The following is a 27,262-nucleotide window of genomic DNA, read 5'->3' as shown; positions in this document are numbered from 1 at the left end:
GCAGGTGAGTGGAGCACTTTTAAAGACAATGAATAAATAGCTACATGTAACCAACACAAAATTCCACTGATGACCTCAAGGACATAAAAAGCATTGAAATGAAGCAATACGGTTTATAACTTGACCACTGTAGAAACCAAAAACGGTTAGTAGACTTTATGAGCTCCAACAGCATACACTGTAATAGGCAATACAGTATAGATTGGTATAGTACGACACGCAATTATTTGTGTTTCCATGATCAGAAGTTGCAAACCCTACTGGTTTAGCTACGAAGTGCCCCTTTACCATTTATATACAGGACTGTCTCAGAAAATTAAAGTTCTTTATTTTCTGTAATGCAATTAAAAAACAAAAATGTCATACATTCTGGATTCATTACAAATCAACTGAAATATTGCAAGCCTTTTATTATTTTAATATTGCTGATTATGGCTTACAGTTTAAGATTAAGATTCCCAGAATATTCAAATTTTTTGAGATAGGATATCCTATCTCAAAAAATTAGAATATTCTCCCATGCCGGCTTCGCTGTTGGCTGCAGTACCCCCAGCGGCCGCCGCGGTGAAGGGTGGCGCTAGAGAGTCTCATTTCTTAAAAGGAGCCTCAAGCTCCTTTAAAGGGGACCTATTATGAAAAACACGTTTTCTCTTGCTTTAACATATATAAAGTGGTCTCCCCTCAGCCTGCCAACTCAGAGAAGGAGGAAAGCAACCAAATTCTGCAGTGTCTGTACAGCCCGCCCGGATGATCCATCCAGTGTGATGTGGCTTCTACGAGCCGTTCAGATTCTGCTCCCGTCGTTACGTAACGACGGGCGCGATTTGCATAGGTTGGCCTCCGATGCGTGAAACCACGCCCACAACTAACTCTGGCCGGAAAAACAACAACAACTCCGCCGGCGGGAGCTTCCGCCATTTTTTCGTAGCAGTGTATCGCGTCATTCAGCCAGCCAATCAGCACAGTGCCTATTATCATAGCCCCGCCCACTCAGAATCCCGCATAGAGAATGAGGTTAGAGACTGGGAAGATAAAGACATGGCTCAGAGGCTGAATTTCTCATTTATTTAGCAAAAACAATCAAAAGCTTGTTTTTAAGACATTCAAGGCCTGTTTAAAATAGGTATTAGATGCCATAATAGGTCCCCTTTAAAGAAAAGTCTCTTGGCGCCACCGAAACCAAACAGGAAGTCGGCCATTTTGAATTAATCGTGTCATTTTGGCGCAATTTATGCCATTTCTTCGGCCGTTAATGCGGCCCGAACCGCAACGTGCACCCTGGTGTGTTATACATCAAAATGTGCGTCTCGATCCTGCGACGATGGGCATTACTTTTTTCAGTCAAAAGCGTTACCATGGCGACGATAGACGGCAAAAAGCACGCCCGTCCTTCTTCTGATTTGTCGATATTTGATAGTCCCTATTTTCTGGCATAACTTTTGAATGGTATGACATAAAGACTAGTGGGTGGTGTCATCGGACTCGGTTTTGAGTCCTTCACCTTAATTGGTGCAAATTAGCCCCGCCCCTTCTTCTGATTGGTCGATAGTTGATAGTTCCTATTTTCTGCCATAACTTTTGAATGGTTTGATATAAAGAGTCATGGGTGGTGTCATCAGACTTAGTTTTGAGTCCTTGACCTTTATTGGTGAAAATTGCACGCGCGAGGGCCCGTTCATCGCTGCTTGCAGCTTTACTTTTATTAGTTCTTGTAATTAACTTGCCCCCCCACCATTATTTTTCTTATTTAATACAATATAAGACGCCTTGTGTCACTTCTAAAAACAGGGAAACTAACCTGCTTCACTTGTAAGTAACTGTAGGGCAATATCCACTTCGCCAGTAGGTGTCAGTATAGGCTGTTGAATGTGAAAGACGACGCTGTAATCCTGGCGTACAAGAAAGGAAACTCCGTTGTAAAACGTGGTACAGTCAAGATAACAGCACAGAGAGCCTATACCCATCCAAAACTGTCTTTTTCGTTATATTTGCAGTATTCTTCTGTGCAATAAAGTCAACAGCACCTGGACATCCACTGTCAACCTCGGAGCTCTTTGCATCCAAAAGATGTGCCACCAGAGAACATCTGATGAAGATTTTCTGTATCTGAGCTCATTGGGGTGGGACTGTTCCTAATTCAAGGGGAAACAAACAAAACGCAGCAGAGCTTCAAAGTAGTTTATCCAATATATAGTTTAAGTATCAGTTTGCCACCATATGAAGATCAGACATCAGCTTATGTGTCTCAGCCACATTTCCAAACTCAAACAGATGAGACAGAACTGTCTGCAGGATTGCAATCCTTTAACAGGACTAAACATAAACTAAGAGATTCTGCTCCAGGTGAGGCTCGAACTCACAACCTCGGCATAGCTCCGCAGTTTACTGTCTTATAAGTACCGCGCGCTGACCGATTGCGCCACTGGAGCTGGTGTGTCCAGCCCCAGGGGCACACTGGCACACTGGCACACTGGTTTGCTGTGAAGCTGGATGTGGAAAAAAAGAGCCATTCCCCATTTACTGAAACTCTTCTATAAAAAGATTTTCATAAATGCAGGAACAAACATCAATTCTGCTCTTAGCTCTTTGCATCCATCAGATGTGTCACCAAAGCACATCTGATTAACATTTTTTTTATCTCAGCTCAATGGGGTGGGACTCTTCCCGATTCAAGGCGAAAACAAACAAAACAGACAAAACAGTGCAGGTAAGTGCTTCAAAGTACTTTATCACAGTTTTCCAATCAGTGAGCCAAATACTGTGACTGATGTCTCTAGATATTGCCGTGTCTCAGCCACATTTCCAAACTCAAACAGAGGGTGATGAGACTGGATTTTCTGCAGGATTGCAAACCTTAAACAGGAGGACTAACCATAAGGTAAGAGGTTATGCTCCAGGTGAGGCTTGAACTCTCAACCTCGGCATCGCTGTGCAGGTTACTGTCTTATAAGTACCGCGCGCTGACCTATTGCGCCACTGGAGCTGATGTAAGATGTCTTTCTTTGCTGCTCTAGAAAGTGGAAGAAGTGCAAGTTTTACTGCTCCGACAGTTTACAATAAATATTTAGTGGAAGCAGGTTGGTTATATAGCAACGGTAGTTAGAGCGATCTAGATAACACACCTGGCAGTAGAAATACAGCTGGACCAGAGTTTACACCTCTGCTCAGAAGTTTCAATGACCTTCAAGAGTTGAACCTTTCCCATCTGTCTGACACAAACTACTTACAGACACCCAGAACTGAAAACCTCATTCCAGCTTGTGATCAAGGAAAGCTAAATTTCCACGCTCCAGGTGAGGCTCGAACTCACAACCTCGGCATAGCTCTGCATGTTACTGTCTTATAAGTACCGCGCGCTGACCGATTGCGCCACTGGAGCTCATGTAAGCTTTCTTTCCTTTTCCTTTCTTTTCTTTCCTCTAGAAAGTGATTGCAGTCGTCTTCTGCGTTCTTAACGCTTATAACTTCCCTTTTTCCTCATTCTAGAAGTCAAATACATAGTTTATTGTTTCATGCTCAGGTGGTGGTAAATAACCTGCAAAATTCACAGCAAAGTCCATGTTACATAACCTTAAAGTTAGCTCTGCATGTTACTGTCTTATAAGTACCGCGCGCTGACCGATTGCGCCACTGGAGCTCATGTAAGATGTCTTTCCTTGCTGCTCTAGAAAGTGATTGCGGACGCTTTCTGCGTTCTTAAAGGTTATTAATTTCCCTTTTTCCTCATTCTTGAAGTCAAATACATAGTTTATTGTTTCATGCTCAGGTCTCAAATGGTAAATAACCTGCAAAATTCACAGCAAAGTCCATGTAACATTAAGGTTATGCAACACATCAACAAATGACATTTAAGCTCGCCTTCTACACTATTAATGGCTCAACTGAACAAAAGATGAAACCAAACAATACTCAACTTCCTGTTGCCTAAAAGTACTTAGCTTACCTAGCTTTGCAGGTCACTGTCTTATAAGTACCGCGCTGACTGCTTGCACCACTGGAGCTTGTTTTGCAGTGTTCATTGGAGTCATAGGACTTTTGGAGACAGCATGGTGGTCACACGGGTTTGCAATAAAGTGGATAAAATAAAAAACAACAAAAAAACATGACTCTAATGACAGACAATATTTCTAAGCCCTCCCTGTTTACTGAAACTCTTCTGAAATGTCTCAGCCACATTTCCAAACCCAAACAGAGGATCCTCCACACGATCCTCTTTTTTTTCTTTTTTTTTTACAAAAAAACTGCTCTAATTGGTCATTGGAAGAATTGCAAGTTTTCCACTTCCGACAGTTTACATTGTAAACTTTACAATAAATATTTAGTGGAAGCAGGTTGGTTATATAGCAACGGTAGTTAGAGCGATCTAGATAACACACCTGGCAGTAGAGATACAGCTGGATCAGAGTTTACACCTCTGCTCAGAAGTTTCAATGATCTTCAAGAGTTGAACCTTTCCCATCTGTCTGACACAAACTACTTACAGACACCCAGAACTGAAAACCTCATTCCAGCTTGTGATCAAGGAAAGCTAAATTTCCGTGCTCCAGGTGAGGCTCGAACTCACAACCTCGGCATAGCTCTGCATGTTACTGTCTTATAAGTAACGCGCGCTGACCGATTGCGCCACTGGAGCTCGTGAGAGGTTTCTTTCCTTGCTGCTCTAGAAAGCGATTGCAGTCGTCTTCTGCGTTCTTAACGCTTATAACTTTCCCTTTTTCCTCATTCTTGAAGTCAAATACATAGTTTATTGTTTCATGCTCAGGTCTCAGATGGTAAATAACCTGCAAAATTCACAGCAAAGTCCATGTAACATTAAGGTTATGCAACACATCAACAAATGACATTTAAGCTCACCTTCTACACTATTAACGGCTCAACTGAACAAAAGATGAAACCAAACAATACTCAACTTCCTGTTGCCTAAAAGTACTTAGCTTACCTAGCTTTGCAGGTCACTGTCTTATAAGTACCGCACACTGACTGCTTGCACCACTGGAGCTTGTTTTGCAGTGTTCATTGGAGTCATAGGACTTTTGGAGACAGCATGGTGGTCACACGGGTTTGCAATAAAGTGGATGTAAAAAAAAAAAAAAACATGACTCTAAGCCCTCCCTGTTTACTGAAATTCTTCTGAAATGTCTCAGCCACATTTCCAAACCCAAATAGAGGAAGATGAGACAGGATTTTCTGTAGCGTCTGTTTTGCAATCCTTTAACAGGACTAAACATAAACTACGAGATTCTGCTCCAGGTGAGGCTTGAACTCACAACCTCGGCATAGCTCCGCAATTTACTGTCTTATAAGTACCGCGCGCTGACCGATTGCACCACTGGAGCTCATGTAAGATGTCTTTCCTTGCTGCTATAGAAAGTGATTGCAGCGGTCTTCTGCCCTCTTAAACTTCTAACTTTCCTTATTTTCCTCATTCTTGAAGTCAAATACCTGCTATATCGCTTCATCCTCAGGTCTCAGATGGTTACTTCTACAAGATAAATGGCTCAAATGAACACAAGATGAAGTCCTTACTCAAAAAATGCTCAACGTCTTCTTGCCTGAAAGTCATTATATGATGTTGGACGTCCTCCTCTGTTGTTCGTCCTCCTAGATTTTATTGACTGGAGAAACAGGGCCTCATTCATGAAATCTTAATAATTCTGTGAAGAGATTTCCACATGATCCACTTTTTTCTACTCATTAACTGCTCTCACTGGTCATTGGAAGAAGTGCAAGTTTTACTGCTCGTGTCCTGGAACTGTTGTGCTCAGAAGTTTCAATGACCTTCAAGAGTTGAACGTTTCCCAATCTGTCTGACGCAAACTACTTACAGACACCTGGAACTGAAAATCATTCCAGCTTGTGATCAAGGAAAGCTAAATTTACGTGCTCCAGGTGAGGCTTGAACTCACAACCTCGGCATAGCTCTGCATGTTACTGTCTTATAAGTACCGCGCGCTGACCGATTGCGCCACTGGAGCTCATGTAAGATGTCTTTCTTTGCTGCTCTAGAAAGTGATTGCAGTCGTCTTCTGCGTTCTTAAAGCTTATAACGTTCCCTTTTTCCTCATTTTGAAGTCAAATACATAGTTTATTGTTTCATGCTCAGGTCTCAGATGGTAAATAACCTGCAAAATTCACAGCAAAGTCCATGTAACATTTAGGTTATGAACAAATAACATTTAAACTCACCTTCTACACTATTAATGGCTCAAATGAACAAAAGATGAAACCAAACAATACTCAACTTCCTGTTGCCTAAAAGTACTTACATGATGTGCTGGTCGTCCACACGATCCTCTTTTTTTTTCTTTTTTTCTACAAAAAAACTGCTCTAATTGGTCATTGGAAGAATTGCAAGTTTTCACCTTCCGACAGTTTACATTGTAAACTTTACAATAAATATTTAGTGGAATAAATATTTAGTGGAAGCAGGTTGGTTATATAGCAACGGTAGTTAGAACGATCTAGATCAGTGATTCTTAACCATAGGGCCGCGGCCCAACGTTGGGCCGCGAGCGCCCTCTAGAGGGCCGCAAAAAAAATTCAGTTTTGTACGTGTGGGCCGCGAGGGCCGTGGGACTGCATAGCAACTCCCGACCAAATGAGGAGAAGACACTCAGCTAGCTGTACGTGTAATAGTAAGAGAAATGGTGTGTATTTACAGAAAAAATCATTTATTTTGCACAGAGTACGTTTAGATCCACCAGGATCAGGGATTCTACAGCGTAGGCTCTGCGTCGATTTACGCGGAACCATTATTCAGGCTTAAGGCGGACGTAATTGAAGCCACCATGAGAAAGGGGAAGGGGGGCGTGATTTGCCAGTGATTGCCCGGCGGCAGCTCCGTGGCGGACACCTGGGGCGGACGGCGAGACCTGGGGCTCGCAGCCGAGAAGGAGACGAGACTCCCGGGGGAGCTGCCCGCAGAGGCGGGCCGGAGAGCGGGAGGAGCCGCCCGGCTGAGCGGGAGCCGACGCGTCCCCGCGGCCGCGGAGCCCGCTGCCGCTCGGGCAGCAGCGGGCTCCGTCGTTACTGCTGAAGGATGGTAGATGCGTGGGCTGAAGTGTCTGCTGGACTGGACTGTTGTTGCAAAAGCATCGGAAAGTGACTGGGCTGCAGCGCGGAGAGCTGTGGGCGCAGCTGATCAGGCTCGGATGAAGCCTGACACGCTGAGACAACTGATTAATTTAATATCTTAAATAAATAAAATCTTAAAACACCCATGTTTGAGTCCAGATACAGCTGTGAAGCAGCTCCACAATGAACATAATTAAAACTAAATATCGTTCCAGGTTCACCAGCACCTTCACATGTGTATGAGAACCTGACACCATCCAGCCCAGATTTAAAGTCCTGGCAGGAGAAATTAGATCAGTTCTCTCACTGAACGACAGAAAGTGGGGGCATAAGATTAAGGGGAAGAAAGACAAACTGCAAAACTGTTCAATTGCTAAAATGTGTTTATATTCATTTATTATAAAAATGTGTTGAGACAATTAACAAAGAAAAGGGGAAATTCAAACTGCTGGTAGAGAAATAAAATAAGATAGCATTTGAAAAATAAAATAAAATCAATTTTATTTTTAAGAGAAAAAAATATGTGTAATTCAAGTTACACATGGCAAATATTTTTGAAATGTACTTTTTTTAATATAACAGTCAGGTGCAGATGTTGATACAACTATGAGGCTACTTGAATATATACACACACATAATATATATATATATATATATATATATATATATATATATATATATATATATATATACATACAAAGTTTTAGTTGAATACCCCCGCTATACAATTTTAATATTTAATGGGCCCCGGGCCACTCTGTACTGAAGAAATTGGGCCCCAAGGTCAGAAAGGTTAAGAACCCCTGATCTAGATAACACACCTGGATCAGGGTTTACACCTCTGCTCAGAAGTTTCAATGACCTTCAAGAGTTTACATATAACATCTGTCTGACACAAACTACTTACAGACACCAGGAAACTGAAAACCTCATTCCAGCTTGTGATCAAGGAAAGCTAAATTTCCGTGCTCCAGGTGAGGCTCGAACTCACAACCTCGGCATAGCTCTGCATGTTACTGTCTTATAAGTAGCGCGCGCTGACCGATTGCGCCACTGGAGCCCATGAAATGCTAGCTCAGCAAAACTTCTTTTATTGACAGACTGTCACACAAACATGCACTTTGACAAACATGTTTGTCCTCTGACTTCAGAGAGTTTGGAGTCCATCCCAGCTGCTATCTGGTGACAGACACGCAGACTAAACTATCACAGGTTCACACAAACATTGATGAAATAATAAAAACACATAGGCTGGTATTATTAACAAAACAGCACACATTTTAGGGAATTTTGGAGCTACTCATTTTATCTTATGTATTTATTGACAATAATTCATTACCAATTACGAATTAATTTGTCTTCTCAAATGAACAAAGTATTTTTTTTTTTAAATTTGAACCGAATGTATATATATATAGACCTATGCCGGCTGTACTGTGTGCCGTATTTTTCTGGGAACATTGCAGCCACAAATAGGTGATTTTTTGTGTAACCCATATCTCACCACCACTGGAAAGACAAGATGCAATAACAGACAAGTGTAATGTATCTCACAACTTCACCATTGCTGTGCATGCCTGCTACTTACAGTATAAGGAAGATAAAACGTGCTAACTATTTTATTTTCATGCTTATCATGACTTATGTAGCTGTCCGGTCTCTGTATGATCGGAGCAGGAGTCTGGTTCGCATTGCCGGCAGTAGGTCAGACTTGTTCCCGGTGCATGTTGGACTCCGACAGGGCTGCCCTTTCTAGGCGCAGCCAGGGGCCGGAGGGGATCTGGTTTGGGAACCTCAGGATTTCATCTCTGCTTTGCGGATGACGTTGTCCTGTTGGCTTCATCAGACCGGGACCTTCAGCATGTGCTGGGGCGGTTTGAGGCCGAGTGCGACGCGGCAGGGATGAGAATCAGCACCTCCAAAACCGAGGCAATGGTTCTCCACCGGGAAAGGGTGGCGTGCCTTCTCCGGGTGGGTGGAGAAGTCCTGTCTCAGGTGGAGGAGTTCAAGTATCTCGGGATCTTGTTCACGAGTGTTGGAATGATGGAGCGGGAGATTGACAGACGGATCGGTGCAGCGTCCGCAGTTATGCACCGGGTCGTAGTGTTGAAGAAGGAGCTGAGTCGAAAGGCGAAGCTCTCGATTTACCGGTCAATCTACACACCTACCCTCACCTATGGTCATGAACTTTGGGTAGTGACCGAAAGGATAAGATGGCGGATACAAGTGGCCGAGATGAGTTTCCTCGGCAGGGTGGCTGGACGCTCCCTTAGAGATAGGGTGAGGAGTTCGGTCACCCGGAGTCGAGCTGCTGCTCCTTCACATTGAGAGGAGTCAGCTGAGGCGGCTTGGGCATCTGTACCGGATCCTCCTGGACGCCTCCCTAGGGAGGTGTTCCAGGCATGTCCCTCCTCCCTAGGGAGGTGTTCCAGGCATGTCCCTCCGGGAGGAGACCCCGGTGAAGACCCAGGACACGCTGGAGAGATGTCTCTCGGCTGGCCTGGGAACGCCTCGGACTCCCCCCGGAAGAGCTGGAGGAAGTGTCTGGGGTGAAGGAAGTCTAGGCATCCCTGATGAGACTGCTGCCCCCGTTACCTGGGAACGGATAAGCGGTGGAAAATGGATGGATGGATGGATGGATGGACTGTTAATAACCACTTTTGTATGAATGGATGGAGAAATTATGTGGGAGTGGCCTAGCCCATCATGATGCAAGACTTAATTTTAAAGGTAAAAGAAAAATAAAAAATCAAACTCATTTGAAAGCTTCTATTGCTAAATCTGAAAAAACAAGACACATGACAAAAAAAGCTTGAGAGGTTAAACTTGCTATTTTACCATCTGTGAATTACAGTTTTTCTCAATTGGTTTGGTACATTTCTCACATCAGAATTGAAATTCTCAAAAGTTCTTGTTCAGTTTTCACATCATCATGCCATTTGTGCAGATGAAAAAGGCAGTTTCTCATTGCATTGAACAAATTGCAAATGCTTTTGTCCATCCATGCAAATGATTGTGTACAATTCTCAGTTTTTTCGTACATTATCAATTGCTTTTGTCATGCTAATCAAAATGCTTTGTTATAGGAATCTATCAAATAGTCTCTTTCCCCAAAACATTTAGGCTATAGTTCATCATATAAGTCTTCACATGCAAAATGATTTACCAAGCCATCATAACATGTCAAGCATATATACATTTCCATAAGACATTTGTCTGTAAATATGATCTAAATTGGTAAATTCCTCCCAGGTGAATCTAGACTTTCTCTAATGAAAAGAGTTGATCAACCAATGATCGACAGTTTTCTGAATGAGCTCAAGGGAGCATCTCATGAACAATCTACTGGGGAGTATATAGGTAACCAGAGCACAATAGAAAGTTACAATGTCTGACAATGGAAGGACAACAGCCAAGAAGAAGGAGAGGAAGAGGGGTGAGGCTGCGTGGTGGAGGAGTAGGAAGAGGAAGAGGCAGAAGAGGCAGACACATGCGTGTTCCTGATCAAATCAGAGCAACACTTGTAGACCATGTTTTGAATCATGGGCTGACTATGGCTGAAGCGGGGAGAAGGGTGCAGCCAAATGTTGGCAGAACAACTGTGTCCTCAATTATTCAAACTTTCCGCAGAGAGAACAGGTGTGTAATCTAACAGTATGTGCTGAATTACATGGAGTTTACTGTATTTACATGTCAATACAGTAATGCCCCATACAAAATTACAGTAGCCTATTCCACTGATGCTCTATACAATGCCATTGTGTCTTCCTCAAATTTGTTTTGGTTTACATTTCTATTTCCCACATAGGACTGCAAGACAAGTACACAGGGGTGGTAGAGGGCGGATTTTCACACCACACCAGGAGATGGCTATCTGCAACATTGTTGTTGAAAACAACGCCATTACACTGAGAGAGATACAGACTACTATTTTGCAGGACAATGACACATTTGCAAACATCCAAACAGTCAGTATCTCTACCATTGACAGAGTGCTAAAAAAACAACACATGCGCATGAAACAGCTATACACTGTCCCATTTGAAAGAAATGGTGAGAGGGTGAAGGAGCTGCGCTACCACTTTGTCCAGGTACAACTTTTATTCCAAAACCATATATAGATATGTCCTCGTTTGTAAGTCGCTTTGGGTTTACAGTAAAAGGTGTCTGCCAAATGCAATGTAATGTAAAGATGTACACTACACTACTGTAAGTGTGGCATTGCTGCAATGGATGCAGCATGCCAAGACATTACTGCAGATTCCTGCAGAGCATGGATTAGGCATGCAAGAAGATACTATCCACGCTGCCTTGCACGGGAGGACATCAGGTGTGACGTGGATGAGAATTTGTGGCCTAACAGACAGGAACGGGAAGAAGCTGAACATCAGGATTGAGATTAGAATTTGGGGAGTTGTTCATATTTTTTTGTTTACCTACTGTATGACCTATGTTTATATTTTTGACCTATGTTTACACTTATGTATTGTATTTCACCTTTGTTATGTGCAGTGCTGTCTTTTTTTTTTCTTTACGAACTGCAATGTCAATGTTTGCCAATGAAGAAATCATTCTGTAAATGTGAATCTTGTCTTTTCCAATCAATCTTACACGTATACATTATATGAGGTCAAATGTACAACACTTGTCATCACACCTAAACCACATTTTACATCAACATGTCCCTTCAAAGTGCCTTCAATTGCCAACATGACTAATGAATTTGACTGTCTTATCTGTACACAATGACACAATGATTAAACATTCTGATGGCACTGACAAGTATATTGACACAAAAACTTGCTTTTGAGGGATGGACTAATGATTTTGAGCAAGAGACTGGCTTTTGCAGGTGATCCACAGTGTTTTGCTATTTGTTCAAACTGTTTTGAGAAATGCACTTGATCTTCTGCAAATTGCAAGAATGATTGGATAAATGTACCAAAGTGATTGAGAAAAACTGTAATGACTTAGCTCCATGTATGTATGTATGTATGTATGTATGTATGTATGTATGTATGTATGTATGTATGTATGTATGTATGTATGTATGTATGTATGTATGTATGTATGTATGTATGTATGTATGTATGTATGTATGTATGTATGTATGTACACATACTGTATATATTTGTTGGTGTTTTCAAAATGATGTGGTACAGCTGTCTCATCAGGTTTGAAAGATAGAAACACATATTCTAATGGATTATAAGGGCACCGTAAATAAGGGAATAAAAAACAATACCCCTCAAGGCCACTAGGAGCTGTATCCAAAACAAAGATTTAGATGGATGTTAAAATCACTATTAGTATAGTGGCACATTGAAGTATACAACACCTCATGATAATTGTTGATTTCTTAACATTTGACAGGATTGTTTTTCAACTTGACCTATTTAGCACAAAGTTTTGAGAGAAGAGAGGGATGTTGTATCTGCCTTTCTTTCAGCAGCCTCTAGATGGCGGCCAAAGACTGTAAATTGAAACAGGTGCAAAGGCACTGCCTGATGCTGCTTAGGGTCTGACACTTGAGTTAGAGCAGCACTGTTGTGCGTTTTCTTTGTGATTTTAATGTCATCAATTCAAGCAGAGGGTTTATTAGCATGCAGTACTCTTATTGGTGCGTCTGCTGCTCGCTGTGTGTTCTACTGTTGTGTCGTTTTTGAGCATCCATCCACACACATAATGATATTTGAATGCACACATGGTACACACGTGAATGTTCTGGCATTCATTATGTCTTTTCTGCTAAAAAAAAAAAGCAAGGGTGTACTCATGTTAAAGAGGACCCATGAAGCCGAACAGCACAAACACAGGTGATAATTATGTGTACAGAGGACCAGAGGAGGGTAGTAACGAGTTACATTTACTCTGTTACATTTACTTGAGTAAGTTTTGGGAAATTTTGTACTTTTAGGAGTAGTTTTGAATCACTATACTTTTTACTTTACTTGAGAAGATTTGTGGAGAAGAAACTGTTACTCTTACTCCGCTACATTAGGCTACGTTGAGCTCGTTACTTTTCTTTTATCCCTTTTATCCACGTACACGTCAATCTCATGACACCACTGGGATTCTTTGGTAAAAATGTTTGTTTTTGCATGTTTTGTCACATATACACAGACTCAAACACACACACACACAGAGTTTATATGAGTTCATGGTTATAGTCCTGCCTGCGGAGCCTGGTTAAAAAAGAAAAGTACAAAGGCTTGAAATTTTGTGCTACTTGTGCTTAATTTATTTATTCTGTTATTATTTTATTTATTTTAATATTTATTAAAGTACTTGAATTTACTTTAAGATTATTTTAATTTAAGCTATTTTAAATTTTTAAATTTGAATTTATTTTACTATTTTATTGATTTAATTTGCCTGAAGATTATTATTTTGTACTTTTGTCTGTTTGAATGGTTGTAAAAAAATAAATCAGACGTTACGTTACTAAACAGTTACTCAGTACTTGAGTAGTTTTTTCACCAAGTACTTTTTTACTTTTACTCAAGTAATTATTTGGATGACTACTTTTTACTTCTACTTGAGTCATATTATTCTGAAGTAACGGTACTTCAGCAGCTACCGTATATTAGTGAGATCCTTTTGATTTGATCTCTGTCCCACTCTGGCCTCTCCTGTACAGAAATGCAGTATACAAGTGTAACAATGTCATTGATTTATAAAAATATTGCTGACCAAAGGTCCCTGTCAAAATCCAACTTTGACGAGTAGTCAAATAATCTAAAGTATAAGGATGAAGGACAAAGAAGTTGCTTTTTTTTCATGTGATTGTGCCAGTAATGCAAACTGTTTTGTTGTTTCATATAAACAAATACAGAAACATGTGCTAGAGTTGTGACCTATGTGGTGGCTGTTCAGTAATATTGGGTATCCAGTTACACAAGAAGTTACGTAAGGCTAGTAGAAATCACTCCCCAGCTTTGTGGTGACCTTTCAGGGGTCAGGTCTGGCGTCACACCTGGATTGTGGATGGCGTGTGCAGAATATGATGTGTTTTATTTCATATCCTGTGCTAGCAGATTACTGCATCCACATCTATGCGACACCAAGGAGTATTTTCATTTTCAAATATCATTGTACTTACCATTTGAAGGGATATTTGATTACTTTTATGAAACTTTTTGAGCTCTTAAGATCATTCTTCTGTTCATATCATCAGTAAAAACATAACAAATTAACTTTGAACTCCCATCCTGGTCCTGGACACCATGCCAGAGGCAACAAAGAGACCCATGAAAGAAAAGCTTAACAAGAAGAGAAAACTATATGTGCAGACAGTAGTTACAGTGGTGTGACTACAGGTTCCATGTAGCAATGAGTCCAGCAACACTGAAACTGCATACACCCACTGGCAATAAGAACTTATTCTGCCTGCTCAAAGTCAAATTGTGGTATTATTATTATTATTTTTGCATAAGTAAAGCAAGTATGAAGCTTAGCTCAGATGTTCGCACGGACTTGAACACAGAGATAAAGATAATATGTGTCATTATTTGAAGCTTAAAAATTGTATAAAAAAAAAACAGATTAAAAAATAAAAATCCATAGTTTTTGAAGTTATTATCCTCACCTTGAGTTTTGCCCATACATGTTGTGGCAGTATAAATGACAACAGTGTTTCGGTGTCAAGTTAGCCCACTTCAGGTCAGGAGCCAGCCCTTAGAGGTCAGTCGAGGAACCGCAACTTCTCTTCCTCCCTGTTTGCTTTAACCTAGAAGTTAGATTGTTGCTGCTTTGTCATGCACAGTTGTTGTATTACTAATCTATCCAAACCACGAAAAGAGAAAAAGTCAACCAGCAAGTTAAAGTTTAGCTTTAGCTCACTTCAATGTGTGTGTATTACAGGTTTAATGGAGTCAGAATAAGCTCTGTTACTGCAGGTAGCCTATTAAGTGACTAACATCGTGATATATGTCTATGTCCAGAAACATTGCCACTATAATAAAGACCAGCACTAGAGAATTAGCAGGTTGGGTAAAATCAAGAGATCTAATCCACTAGCAGCTGTCTGGATAGCAGGGAGAAATTTAATACTAAATGAATTTGTTACAAAGTTATATTTATCTTGCTATGTGTTCATATTTTCCTGTATTCTTTACTGTATGAACAGAAATATAGGTGGGCTTTAAAGGGAAATGTAAAGTTCATCTTCCTTGTCTTTGTTTTCTCCATATAAGCTGGTAGAGCAGCTAAGATCTTGCTCGCACACCAATCCCTTAAAACGATCCCACCACTCGTCCTATTCTGCTGTCTTGTGGCTGCTTAGTTTGATAGAGAGATACCAACTTAAGCCATTTCACCCCCCACCCCCGCCACCCCCCCAACCGCCCGCAGAGCTGTCACTGAAAATTACCCAACAACTCTGATCCACAGTGCCAAAAATCTCACTCTCATCCCTTTCCCGATCCAACTCCATCGTGTCGTGTTCACCTCTCCCCCTCTTGTTCATTTCATGGCTCCCCATTTCCATCACTCACTCAGTGCACCCCCCCCCCCCTTTGCTGCTCTTGATGGACCCTATAGAGATGGAAATGCGGTATGAAGAGGATGGCATCCACGAGCTGCTCATCAGCATTAAATGAAGGACACTTCGATACTCCTCAGGCGTCCCTTTTCTTCCCTTTTCCATAGTCTTCTGGAGAAAATGAAACTAGATAGATAGATAGATAGATAGATAGATAGATAGATAGATAGATAGATAGATAGATAGATAGATAGATAGATAGATAGATAGATAGATAGATAGATAGATAGATAGATAGATAGATAGATAGATAGATAGATAGATAGATAGATAGATAGATAGATAGATAGATAGATAGATAGATAGATAGATAGATAGATAGATAGATAGATAGATAGATAGAAATGGGACACTGACAGCTGGCCAACAGGTGGCCACAGACAGACCTCTCTATTCATTGCCTGGAACAAACAACACACACACATACACACGTAACACACTCCTCAGACTCAGCACCCTGGCTGCCAGGTGAAGGAGGCCAACCAATAGGATGGGGGTGGGCTGGTTGTACTTCTGTGCATGAGTGTGTGTTGTGGAGTGGGGGTGAAGCTGGCCTAGGGAACACCTGTCTGATGATCTCACCTATGGCACAGCTGATGGAGAGTAATGTTATAGCATCCCCCATCTCCCCCCAGCCTGGCCCTATACACCACCTGGACTGACACTGACATAGCTCCTCCTGTCAGTGTTTCAGCTGCTTTATCTTTTGTACAAGTTAATAAGTTCATCCGTCAAATAATTTCCAGACTGGATTTGGTTTGATTATTCCTCATTGTCTGTGTTTTTGGACACTCACTTCTCACATGTTTAACAACTATAGAGAGAATACTACTAAAGAAAAAAACATCCTGGCTGCACAAGCATCAAATTTGTAAGTATAACATTACAAGTAAATGTTTCCTCAAATCATCAAGATAGTTGTTTGTTTCAGGCCAGAGAAGCAGGTCCAAAAGTAGTGAAAAACTCAGTGGTGCAGGGCAAAGAACCACTTAGACTACAGTCACACCACCTGGGTGTTAAGACCTTTATTCATATATATTTTCAGCGGCCACAAGACATAAGTAAGAATGAACGTATCAAAATTCATGCTGCTTTTTGCCAATAAGCTTGACCGTGCAAAGTAGATGCATTATTTCTGCAGACATGTAGAACTTGCCATAACACCACCTGAACTGCAAAAATCAATCCCCAACAAAGAAGGAAAGAGACAGGAATAAGTAGCCAATATTTACCCATAACTCCATTCTGGATGTTAATTCTCTCTTCTGCTTCAATATGGTCTTACAAATATAACATTTTCTGTTGTTTCTGATACAAATGACATATGCTGAAAAACATCTGGCGCTCATGTGAGCTGTTCAAGGAGGCTGTTGCATTCACAACAAATCAGAAATGTAGGGTTGCAATCTGAAGCCTAGTGTAAACTTCATATCCGGGGTTGGGTGCGGAGTTATGGAGATGAACTTGATCAACTAAAGTTTTCTGACCACATGAGGCCCATTTTACTTCACCCGCGCTGTTAGCAAAGTAGTATGAGTTTTATTTAAGTTTTTCAGTCATTGTGGCCTTTTGTCTGTAGCTGAATACAACAATCACCAATATCAGAGGTATTTTTTTTCTCTTTTTTTTATTGAAGCAGCTAGTTTTATATTTTATAACAATAAGAATGTTGGACTGTTGTGCGCATTTTAACTTTTTAAATCCTGATCAAAATTTTTTACATTTTAAACCCAAACAGTGGTTTACAACAGCTTTTCTAAGTGCTAATTTGTGATATTTATTTTTGCTTTTAACAAGCGACAATGGTATTTACTGTAAGTGGGGGAAAAAAACTGGCTGGAGAAGACGGGTTGTCTTCAGATATTCAGAGCACATTAAATGAAGGTTAAATCATACGTTTAATGTGGTGTAATCATACGGCTTTGTAGCAGCTGTCTGGTTGTAAAAAAGGTCTGTATTAGTTCTTCCTCCAGTCCAGCACCTAGCTGATTAGTAGTACTTGATATCGTGAGAGTCATAAGTATTGACCGACAGACTCGCAGGCCTTTTTTTCACGTAAATTGTTGCTGTTATATTTGGGATAAGCAACATGTTGCCTTCATCCCTTTGGAGATTGTATCAACAAGAACGAAAGTAGGGGAGATTGCAGGCTCTTACATAATGCTGTACTACGACTTACTTCCTGAGTGCCTTCCGCCCTCTGCACACACATTTTACTGTCATCTCCAGGGGACAATCCTCTTTCTTGCCTTCCAGCTGCCCTAAAGGCTTGCTCATATCCTCCACTCACTGGCTCAAAGTCACTAATGACACACACACACACACACACACACACACACACACACACACACACACACACACACACACACACACACACACACACACACACACACACACACACACACAATAATTCTTCCCCTTAGCCTATATATGTAAGTTCATACTACTCCTCCCCTCTTTCTTTTATCAACCCCCCACCATGAAACTGTTATCTGATATTCGTGGAGCACTTATGGGAGCCAAATTAAGTTAAAATTGAGAGGTTAATGTTGTAATTTATTTTAAAAAAGGAGAACAACATTTATTGTTACATTGTTCAAAAAAAGTATAGTGGGTGTACCTCAAGGAAGGTTTCCTGTTGTTTTTACGTTTTAAATTATTTTACTTTTTTCATGGTAATGACTGCCTGTCTCAGTCATGTGTAAAAAAGTTTCATGATTAGTTGACATTTTATTTAAATGCATTATTGCAGAAAATAGGAACTATCACATATCGACCAATCAGAAGAAGGGGCGGGGATAATTTGCACCAATTAAGGTGAAGGAGTCAAAACCGAGTCTGATGACACCACCCACGACTCTGTATGTCCATCCATCCATTCATGATCAATACCCGCTTTATCCTTTGCAGGGTCACGGGGGTCTGCTGGAGCCTATCCCAGCTATTTTCAGGTGAGAGGCAGGGGTTCACCCTGGACAGGTCGCCAGTCCATCGCAGGGCCACATATACAGACAAACAACCAGACACACTCACACTCACACCTACGGGCAATTTAGAATCACCAATTAACCTACTATGCATGTTTCTGGACTGTGGGAGGAAACCGGAGTACCCGGAGGAAACCCACACAAGCACGGGGAGAACATGCAAACTCCACACAGAAAGGTCCTGCTGGGCCTGGGAGTCGAACCGGGGACCTTCTTGCTGTGAGGCAACAGTTAACCACTAAGCCACCGTGCTGCCACTCTGTACGTCATACAATTCAAAAGTTATGGCAGAAAATAGGATCTATGAAATATCGACCAATCAGAAGAAGGAGCAGGGCTAATTTGCACCAATTATGTTCAAGGACTCAAAACCGAGTCCGATGACACCACCCACGACTCTCTGTGTCAAACCATTCAAAAGTTATGGCAGAACTATCAAATATGGACCAATCAGATGATGGGGGGGCGCGCTTTTTGGCGTCTAGCGTCACCACAGTAACGCTTTTGACTGAGAAAAGTAATGTGCGTCGTCGCAGGATGGAGATGCACATTTTGATGTATAACACACCTGAGTGCACGTTACGGTTCGGGCCGCGTTAACTGCCGAAGGAATGGCATAAATTGCGCCAAAATAACACGATTAATTCGAAATGGCCGACTCCCTGTTCTGTTTCGGCCATGGCGCCAAGAGACTTTTCTTTAAGTTGCAACATAATACAGGTGTGTACCGATTTTCGTGCATGTACGTCAAACCGTATTGTGGGGCTTGAGGCACAAAGTTTTCTAGGCGGCGCTGTTGAACCATTTTGCCACGCCCATTATTGCAAACCATTAAATATCAAATTTTTCGCCAGGCACGTTTAGGGGGACAAAAAGGCCCTCATTTCGTCGGAAAAATAAAAACGAGGAAAAAAAAATTCCTCCAGATACAATAGGGCCTTCGCACTGTAAGTGCTCGGGCCCTAATAACAATAATAATAATAATAATAATATTCAATGAGGAGCGATTTATGGTGTGAAAATTTATAAGAGGATTTCCTGGGGATCAGAATCTTAACACATGAAATACCATTATACATACCGGCATGACTCCCATCTTCAGCTCCCGTACATTAGTTTCTGTATGGTAATTCAATACATTTGAACCTACCTACACGATGGGTGTTTAAACTAAAGATAATGACCAGCCTGTCACATTTCCAGTATTCTATAATGTCATAATCATCAGTGGAATGTAGTTCTCCCACATTGCACCTCTTTTTGTTCACAATGAAACGGTCTCGTTTGCACTCTTTGTTTCTCTCTGTTCCAATCGGTTAGTAATGGGTCAATAGGGATGCATAACTGAGAGGAGGGGGCCATTGTGTCCAGTGTAAGACAAGCAGGACTAATCATTGTACAAGACAAGTCTGGGCCTGCCTTGACCGAGGAGTGGCTGCTGGCTGTTACCGGTCAATAGTGATCGTGTGATCGGCTATTATTGCGCAGAATAGCTGCATGAGAACAATGTACACACAAAATAATATCAGTTTACAGAGCAGCTCTCTATCTGTGATCCAACAAAGCTTCTGGTTCATGAGATAACCAAGTGACCAACAAAATTGACACAGATAACACACGGTAGAATAAGATGTCAACCAGAATGATTTTCACGTAGATCTAGGAATTTCAAAGGAGATATCATTTAAACTTATCTTAAATTTACACAATCACTGACTGAATTTGAAGGAATTGTTTTTCTTATTTCATCAGTGGATGAGTGCTCAGAAGGACGACCACTTTGGTCATGAAGCCCAGTGTTGCGTCACACTGTGTAATACCAAAATGTACTGGTCATGTGTCGAATTTATTTATTGTACAATAAAGACCATAAAAAATGTTAACGTCTACATTTCCATTTCTGTTTTCTTTTGTCAGGATTTGTAAACCTACCGACCAAAAAATAGAAATAAATGCATAAATATATTTACATTCCAAAAAGTCTATTACCACAGTACAGGGGGATGAATTTTTATGTACCTCATCGGGAAAAAGTATATAAAACCACATACGTATGTTGTTTGTTTTTATTTATTTGTTTGTCGGGTTTTTGAGTCACAACTACATTACAATTTGGGTCAAATAGTTAGCTGTCATCATATAGCTTAGCATATTTGGTAAACATCTGCACTGTGATGGCTAAGACAGAATAATCACTCTCAAAATAACTGAACTGGAGGCCTCATAGTTTGTCTGAAAGAGTCTATACTTTCTTTAAGCAAAATTTCCTATAATCACTCTCATTTGGCTTCATTATTATGAATGGATATAATATATCTCACATGACACAATTCACTCTTATACACATCTTAGGCATGCCCTTACTCTCCTCACTAACACATCACCACGTCCTACAGCAGCACTTGGTGTTCCACTTCCCTGAGCGTCACTTTGGTACATTTTTGTTGGTCAATCATCACTCTTTATTCTGAATCCTTCCCCATATCATCTACCGTCAGTTTATGACAGTTCATGAGAGGGAAAAAGTTTGCTAGGAGACACCAATGGAAAATTCCACGTGTGACCCAGTACCGCTAATAAATCAAATCCTCTGCAACAGCTTCTGTCAATACATTTTAAAAGGATTAAGGCTGAATCAACAGGGGCCTCCTTCCTCCCACTGCTTATCTGTAGACATTTGTAAACTTCACTTTAGATTGTGCTTGGTGCATGTTAAATTGAAATCTGCTTGTGTGAGGTAAGAGAACACACACAGGCTTTGCTGCACACACAGTAAGGACTTCCCAGCTGTTTTATCTTCCAGCAAACTGTTTGCTGTGCGTCACCTGCGTCAATAATGGTTGGGTGCCAGTCTTCCTTAAGATTAGTATTTCACTCATTGTTTTTGTGTAGTGCAGCGACAAAACACAGACAACAGTTTCAATAAACACAGTTGTATCATATATCCTAGTCTCTGCAGCGGGGTGTCTATTTGTTCTCATAAGAATTAGTGTTGTAAATCAGTTTTCTTGCTGTATGCTGCCCACTTCCATTTCTGCAGGCTCTATGGTATCACTGGGGCATGTTGGGGCTTGCATAGCCAGCCCTCCCAAGGCCTGAGGTATGCCCACACACACACACACACACACACACACACACACACATACACACACATGTGTGCACAACTTGTCCAATCAAACGGAACCCTTTTGAATGCCCCACAACCAAATTACTGAATCTTGCAGAGAAAGCAGCTCTTGAGAGGTATGCATTAGGTATACATTGACGTTTCCTTTCTGTTTGTACAAATGCAACCCCCACCCCCTTTTGAGAAGCATCCTAAACTCTATGGGTGGGAAACTTGAAGTTCTACGCATTAATATGTGCCCCCACATGCATTTCAAGTGACAGCTTGTAATTACAGTAGGTATGTGATTTCTGTCTGCAAATTCAAACAACCCAGGTTAGTCCGTTACGTTGTGGTTGAGTTGTTGTGTCGCTTCAGCATGTTGTTTTGCTCTTTAATATGATGTCATTGTTACACCAATGAGTAGACCCTTCCACTGACACAGGCTCATGTGGCCCAGTTCACCTCTGGATGTCGTTTGCGTGATTGAATCACAATACACCTTCAAATGTGTCCTTGGTGCATGTACACATATGGACTAACATGTGGAATAACTTGTTGGTGCCATGAAACAAAACCCACAATGGACAGCGAAATAAGTTGAAACTGACAAACGTGATAATAAAAAAGGAATGTTAAAGGACTATATCCAAACAGCTTGATCTTCATGTGATTACTGTTGGAAATTTAATTTACATGTTTAGGGTCCATGGGAGAAATCAACCTCCATGGCTGCAAGAGAAAAACTGATGACAAAATTAAGAGACAGATGGCTCAATTTCCAAAGAGATTCAAGGTGATTTTCAAGGTCAAGACACCTCAGTGTCAAATCACACCACCCGTCACTGTTTGAAATGGCCTCAATGCAAATCATAAGAAAGCCAGGCTGGAATTTGTCAAAATGGATATTGACAACCCACAAAGATTCTGGAAGAATGTCCTTTGGACGGAAGAGACAAAAGTGAAGCTTTTTGGCCAGTCAGATCTGCTCTATGTTCACGGATGCAAAAATTAAGCATTTATCAGACAGAACACTGCACTTACTTTGAAACATAGAAGAGGTTTGGTTATGTCCTGGGGCTTCATTGCAGCATCTGGTACAACATGTCTTGAATCTGTGCAATGCACAATAACATCTCAAGACTGTAGAGGCATTCTGTAGCAAAATATGGTGTCTAGTGTCAAAAAGCTTGGTCCAGCAGGATAATGATCCAAAACACACACACATGGCTAAAGCCAAAACATTAGGTGGATTCTGAAGTTAACCTCCTATGAACTCCCATCCTTATCCTATTGAACATCTCTGAAAAGAACCTGTCTGAAGAAGAAACCCGTCCTTGGACAGCTTGAGCAGTTTGCTCATGAGGAGTGGACCTGGTACCCATCTACAGCCCTTGATTACCTTAAAAGATTTTTTTCTCCCAAAATATAAATTATTCTGTTCAATTCAAAAGCAAAGTCTGAATTTCATTTGTCAGTTTTCAGTGAATTATTATTCATTAGATGACCACTTGTGATCAGATCACTCAAGACAGATTTGAATACCCTGTGTAAACAGGGCCTTCTTCCACCTCCATCCTATTCTAGATGGTATTAATGCCTCAACTCTGACTTGGTCTTTGTTATTTCCACACCTGCTTAATGACTGGTTCAGACTTTGTTTATCGTTCTAGTTAGAGTAATGAAAAAATGATCTCATTAAAACTCACAATAATAAAGAGTTCTGTAACTTGAGAACTCTAATATCTTAAAAGCATTCATTGTTCTCTTTATTCTTCCTCTTAACTTGGACAAGTCGTCACTGACACTATCCTGTTCACTCAAGCTGTAGGGCTATACCTTTGGGTACATAAAATCTTACCCCCTTTTTTTACCCTGGACATACTGAGTGCATAAACCCAACCGCTCCAGCACATTGAAAGTGTAGCAGGCAGACACAACAAATGAAGTGTTGGCCGTTTACAAGGAGGCCTGCTTGGTCCTGGCGGGCTCTTTATTGCCTGGGGTGGTTTGCAGCAGCGTATGGGCTCCTGCCAGAAGCCAGCGGTGGTCAGGCTATACATGGGAGCAGTTCTCGGCAGGCAGCTATTGTCATGGTAAATGGGGGGTTGAATGGAATAGGATGGGCAGGACACACACATAAAACAGAGGAAAACATGAGGAGGGGAGGGAGGGAGCAGTAACAAACACCCTGACCACCTTAGAGATGGCACACATGTGAGGAGCCAAAGATACACTATACGCAGGGGTGCACACAAGCCAGGACTCGAGGGCTAGTGTACTGCATGTTTTAGATCAGGGGTGCCCAATCCTGGTCCTCGAGAGCCCCTATCCAGCATGTTTGAGATGTTTCCCTGCTTAAGAACACCGTGATAAAAGTAGCTGTTTCAACAACAGAACTGTCCAGACCTTTATGACAAGCTAATGATGACGAGTAATTAGAATCAGGTGTGAGGAAGCAGGGAAACATCTAAAACATGCTGGATAGGGGCTCTCGAGGACCAGGATTGGGCACCCCTGTTTTAGATGTTTCCCTGTCTTCAACACACCTGGTTCTAATCACTGGTCGTCATCAACATGTCATCAAGGTTTACACAACTCTGTTGGTGACACAGCCTTGTCTATCAGGGTTGTGTTGAGGCAGGGAAACATCTAAAACGTGCAGTAGACTGACCCTTGAGTCCCGGCTTGTGTGCACCCCTGACTATACGCTTGTACTATTGTTAATGCTGCTGGGACAAAATGGGAGGCGATGAAATACTACTACAAAGAAACAAGAAAAAATATTTGGGGATCTCAATCAGTTAAATGTGGCAAGTATAAAACCTGATATAAGTGTCATAGAAATGTTCACCTCACATTTCAAACCGTAACAATGGATTCATTGTAATTGTTATCATCCCATGCAAGTTTGTGACGTTGTCAAGTAGGATGCCCCTTCTGTGATTTTCCTGAAACAGAAGGTTGTTGGAATTAGTCCAATCTACATGGCAACTTTTAGTTTTTTTGTTGTTGTATTGGCTCCAGCAGACCCCCGTGACCCTGCACAGTATAAAGCGGGTATAAAAAATGAATGGATGGATGGCTCGAGAAAGAACCATCTTTGAGAAGTCTGATGAAGATTGACAGGGAAGGTTGGATGGAGTTGCACAGTGTCTTTGCTGATTTAGGGGGAAGTGAACCACAATGTGCAGAAGGAGAAATTGTGATATTGTACGAACAAGTCTGGAGCGGCATTACAAGTATGTTAGAATCATACAGGACTTGCATGAGGGAAACGTTATTGGGGTAAGGTGTGAAGTAGGAGTGACAGATGGGTTTTGGGTGGAAACGGAACTGCAGGACCAGCTCTGAGCCCCACTGTGTTTGCCATGGTGATGGACAGGTTAACAGATAAGGCCAGCCAGGGGTCTATATGAACAACAGTGTTTGCAGAGGACACTGTGATTTGTAGTGAGGGTGCAAGAGTACAGATGAAGGAGGTACAGGGAGTTTAGACATTCAGAATCAACTTTGTAGAACAATAGGGAATGTGAAAAAGGAGGTGAAGAACTCAGTACACTCAGGGTGGAAAAAGAGTGTCTGCAGTGGTCCAGGACAATAGTGAGAGCAGCACTTCTCTGTACCTTGGGGATGGCAATACTAATCAACAGACAGGTAGCAGTGCTGCAAGCGGCAAAACTGAAGGTGTTGAAAATTTATTTGGGAGTGAATAGTATGGCTAGGATTGAAAACGAGCACATGAGAGAAACAGACATGGTTACACTACTTGAAGATAAAGTAAGAGAGAGCTAGACTGAGATGGTTTGGACACAAACAGGAGGGATGGTGAACACACTGGCAGAAGGATGCTGGTGATGGAGCTGCCAGGCTAGAGAAGAAAAACAGTCATACACACTGGATATGATGAAAGAGAATATGCACTTGGTTGGTTGACAAAGTGAGATGGAAATGCATGATCTGCTGTGAAAGCCCCAAAAATGGAAGGCCAAAAGAAAAATGAGGGCTTGGGAAACAACCTCCCATCAATCAGAATCAGCATTAGTCAAATTTGAACTTTAAAAAAGATTTTCTTAAAAATAAAATAAGCAGACACTTCACAGTCTTTGTTGCAGTTTGGATATACGCACAACCTATCAGATGGTATTTTTCAAATCCGAGTATGGCTAGATGATGACCGCGTGTCATCTTTTCAGGCCAGAAGGCGAGTTGAGGGGACAGAAGGCGAGTCGGGAGGCGTTAACCACGAAACAAAAATCACTTGTGTGTGTGTGTAGAATTACTATTATCCTCACATCAGCAAGATTTATATGCCGTCAGACGGGTGTCATTTTCAAAAGGAGGATGGATGAACATCGAGATGGATGTTTTTGGCCGGATCTTGCTTCTTGCAAACTTCCCGGTTTGTCATTTTTGTGTTCAGTTGTTCAAACCAACGGGACACAAGACCATTCTTTGTGGTTCTGGACATTCGCCGGTTTATGGCATCAAGGTTGAGTAGCTTCTGGATCTCCTCGTCTCCTCAGTTACTCATCTTGCAAATATAGATCCTACCTGTGATTTCCTTATTTTATTAAATAAAATAATAAATAAATAAATAAAAACTTCCCTGGTGGGCTGTACTCAGGTTACTTGATCAACAAACCCCTCCCTCGACAAGCGACTCCGCATTAGTTTTGTTTACATTAGACCTGACCCGCGGTTAAGACTACACTAGGAGGCTAGTTATTCAGCTCGATACGCCACCATTGGTCAATGTAATAGGGGCACATGATATACTGTACTAGATCTGCGCGTTAATCGCAGGGTATGTAAAAGGGGCTAGAGAAACACGTTCAGTAGACAGAGTGACGACCAGTTTATCATCAGTGTAGGACATCCAAAATGGTTTGTGGAGTTTGAAAACCAGTAAAAAAAAAACAGTAAAAGAAATTCTGCAGACATCTTGGTTGTTTTGAATAGTGGCTCTTGGATGCTACTTTATAAATCAGTGCATAAGCCTCATCCCCATGTCGCTGTAATTGGCAGGGTAAACATTTTGTACTGGGAGCCAAATCCATTTCAAAAGAGACAATTTTCACAAAATAAATGGATATGGCTGACCTTGCTGGTGTACTCCAAGACAAGTTATAATGAACCCACTTCATATCTAATAATATTTTGTATCTGCAAAAAAAACAATTAAACAAAAACTCCAACAACAATTGAAATATGGTAGCTGATTCACAAACATCATGACTTTGCTCTCTTCCAGAAATCATGTTATAATAAAGAGGTAGGAGCCTCAGCCCACCATGATATGGCAGAGTTGCATTAAGTGGACAAGACAGAGGTTTAGTCTTCTGTTTGGTCACATTGCAGTCACTGAACTGAGATTTTTCAGCTGTCTAGATGGAATAGGGAGGGTAGAAGAAGGGTTTATAAAAAAAAAAAAAAATGCACCCGGCTGCCTGATAATAGTCCACCGTTAAAAGCTCTCCAGAAAGATGTGGTGCACGTGAGGTAATCATTACAAGATTCAAGTGTGCCAGCGACTGTGGAAACACACACACA

The 27,262-nt window shown here is 41.3% G+C and overlaps 7 non-coding genes across 7 annotated transcripts; all 7 read right to left on the bottom strand.

Annotated features, from left to right (window-relative positions):
- Positions 1–2,335: 2,335 nt before the first annotated feature.
- Positions 2,336–2,429, bottom strand: trnai-uau (transfer RNA isoleucine (anticodon UAU)). Its single transcript has 2 exons — positions 2,392–2,429; positions 2,336–2,371 (listed from the first exon to the last, which is right to left on the bottom strand). It is a non-coding gene; the product is annotated as a tRNA-Ile (tRNA).
- A 460-nt stretch (positions 2,430–2,889) lies between these two features.
- On the bottom strand, positions 2,890–2,983 carry trnai-uau (transfer RNA isoleucine (anticodon UAU)). Its single transcript has 2 exons — positions 2,946–2,983; positions 2,890–2,925 (listed from the first exon to the last, which is right to left on the bottom strand). It is a non-coding gene; the product is annotated as a tRNA-Ile (tRNA).
- A 302-nt stretch (positions 2,984–3,285) lies between these two features.
- trnai-uau (transfer RNA isoleucine (anticodon UAU)) lies at positions 3,286–3,379 on the bottom strand. Its single transcript has 2 exons — positions 3,342–3,379; positions 3,286–3,321 (listed from the first exon to the last, which is right to left on the bottom strand). It is a non-coding gene; the product is annotated as a tRNA-Ile (tRNA).
- A 1,160-nt stretch (positions 3,380–4,539) lies between these two features.
- Positions 4,540–4,633, bottom strand: trnai-uau (transfer RNA isoleucine (anticodon UAU)). Its single transcript has 2 exons — positions 4,596–4,633; positions 4,540–4,575 (listed from the first exon to the last, which is right to left on the bottom strand). It is a non-coding gene; the product is annotated as a tRNA-Ile (tRNA).
- A 609-nt stretch (positions 4,634–5,242) lies between these two features.
- On the bottom strand, positions 5,243–5,336 carry trnai-uau (transfer RNA isoleucine (anticodon UAU)). Its single transcript has 2 exons — positions 5,299–5,336; positions 5,243–5,278 (listed from the first exon to the last, which is right to left on the bottom strand). It is a non-coding gene; the product is annotated as a tRNA-Ile (tRNA).
- A 545-nt stretch (positions 5,337–5,881) lies between these two features.
- trnai-uau (transfer RNA isoleucine (anticodon UAU)) lies at positions 5,882–5,975 on the bottom strand. The gene is made up of 2 exons: positions 5,938–5,975; positions 5,882–5,917 (listed from the first exon to the last, which is right to left on the bottom strand). It is a non-coding gene; the product is annotated as a tRNA-Ile (tRNA).
- Positions 5,976–8,040: 2,065 nt separating this feature from the next.
- On the bottom strand, positions 8,041–8,134 carry trnai-uau (transfer RNA isoleucine (anticodon UAU)). Its single transcript has 2 exons — positions 8,097–8,134; positions 8,041–8,076 (listed from the first exon to the last, which is right to left on the bottom strand). It is a non-coding gene; the product is annotated as a tRNA-Ile (tRNA).
- Between the last annotated feature and the right edge of the window lie 19,128 nt (positions 8,135–27,262).

The sequence above is a fragment of the Cololabis saira genome, chromosome 19 (genome assembly GCF_033807715.1).
Source record: "Cololabis saira isolate AMF1-May2022 chromosome 19, fColSai1.1, whole genome shotgun sequence".
In the NCBI taxonomy this organism is placed as follows: domain Eukaryota; kingdom Metazoa; phylum Chordata; class Actinopteri; order Beloniformes; family Belonidae; genus Cololabis; species Cololabis saira.
The sequence above is the reverse complement of the archived record's forward strand: the minus strand, read 5'-3'. Positions and strand labels throughout refer to the sequence as shown.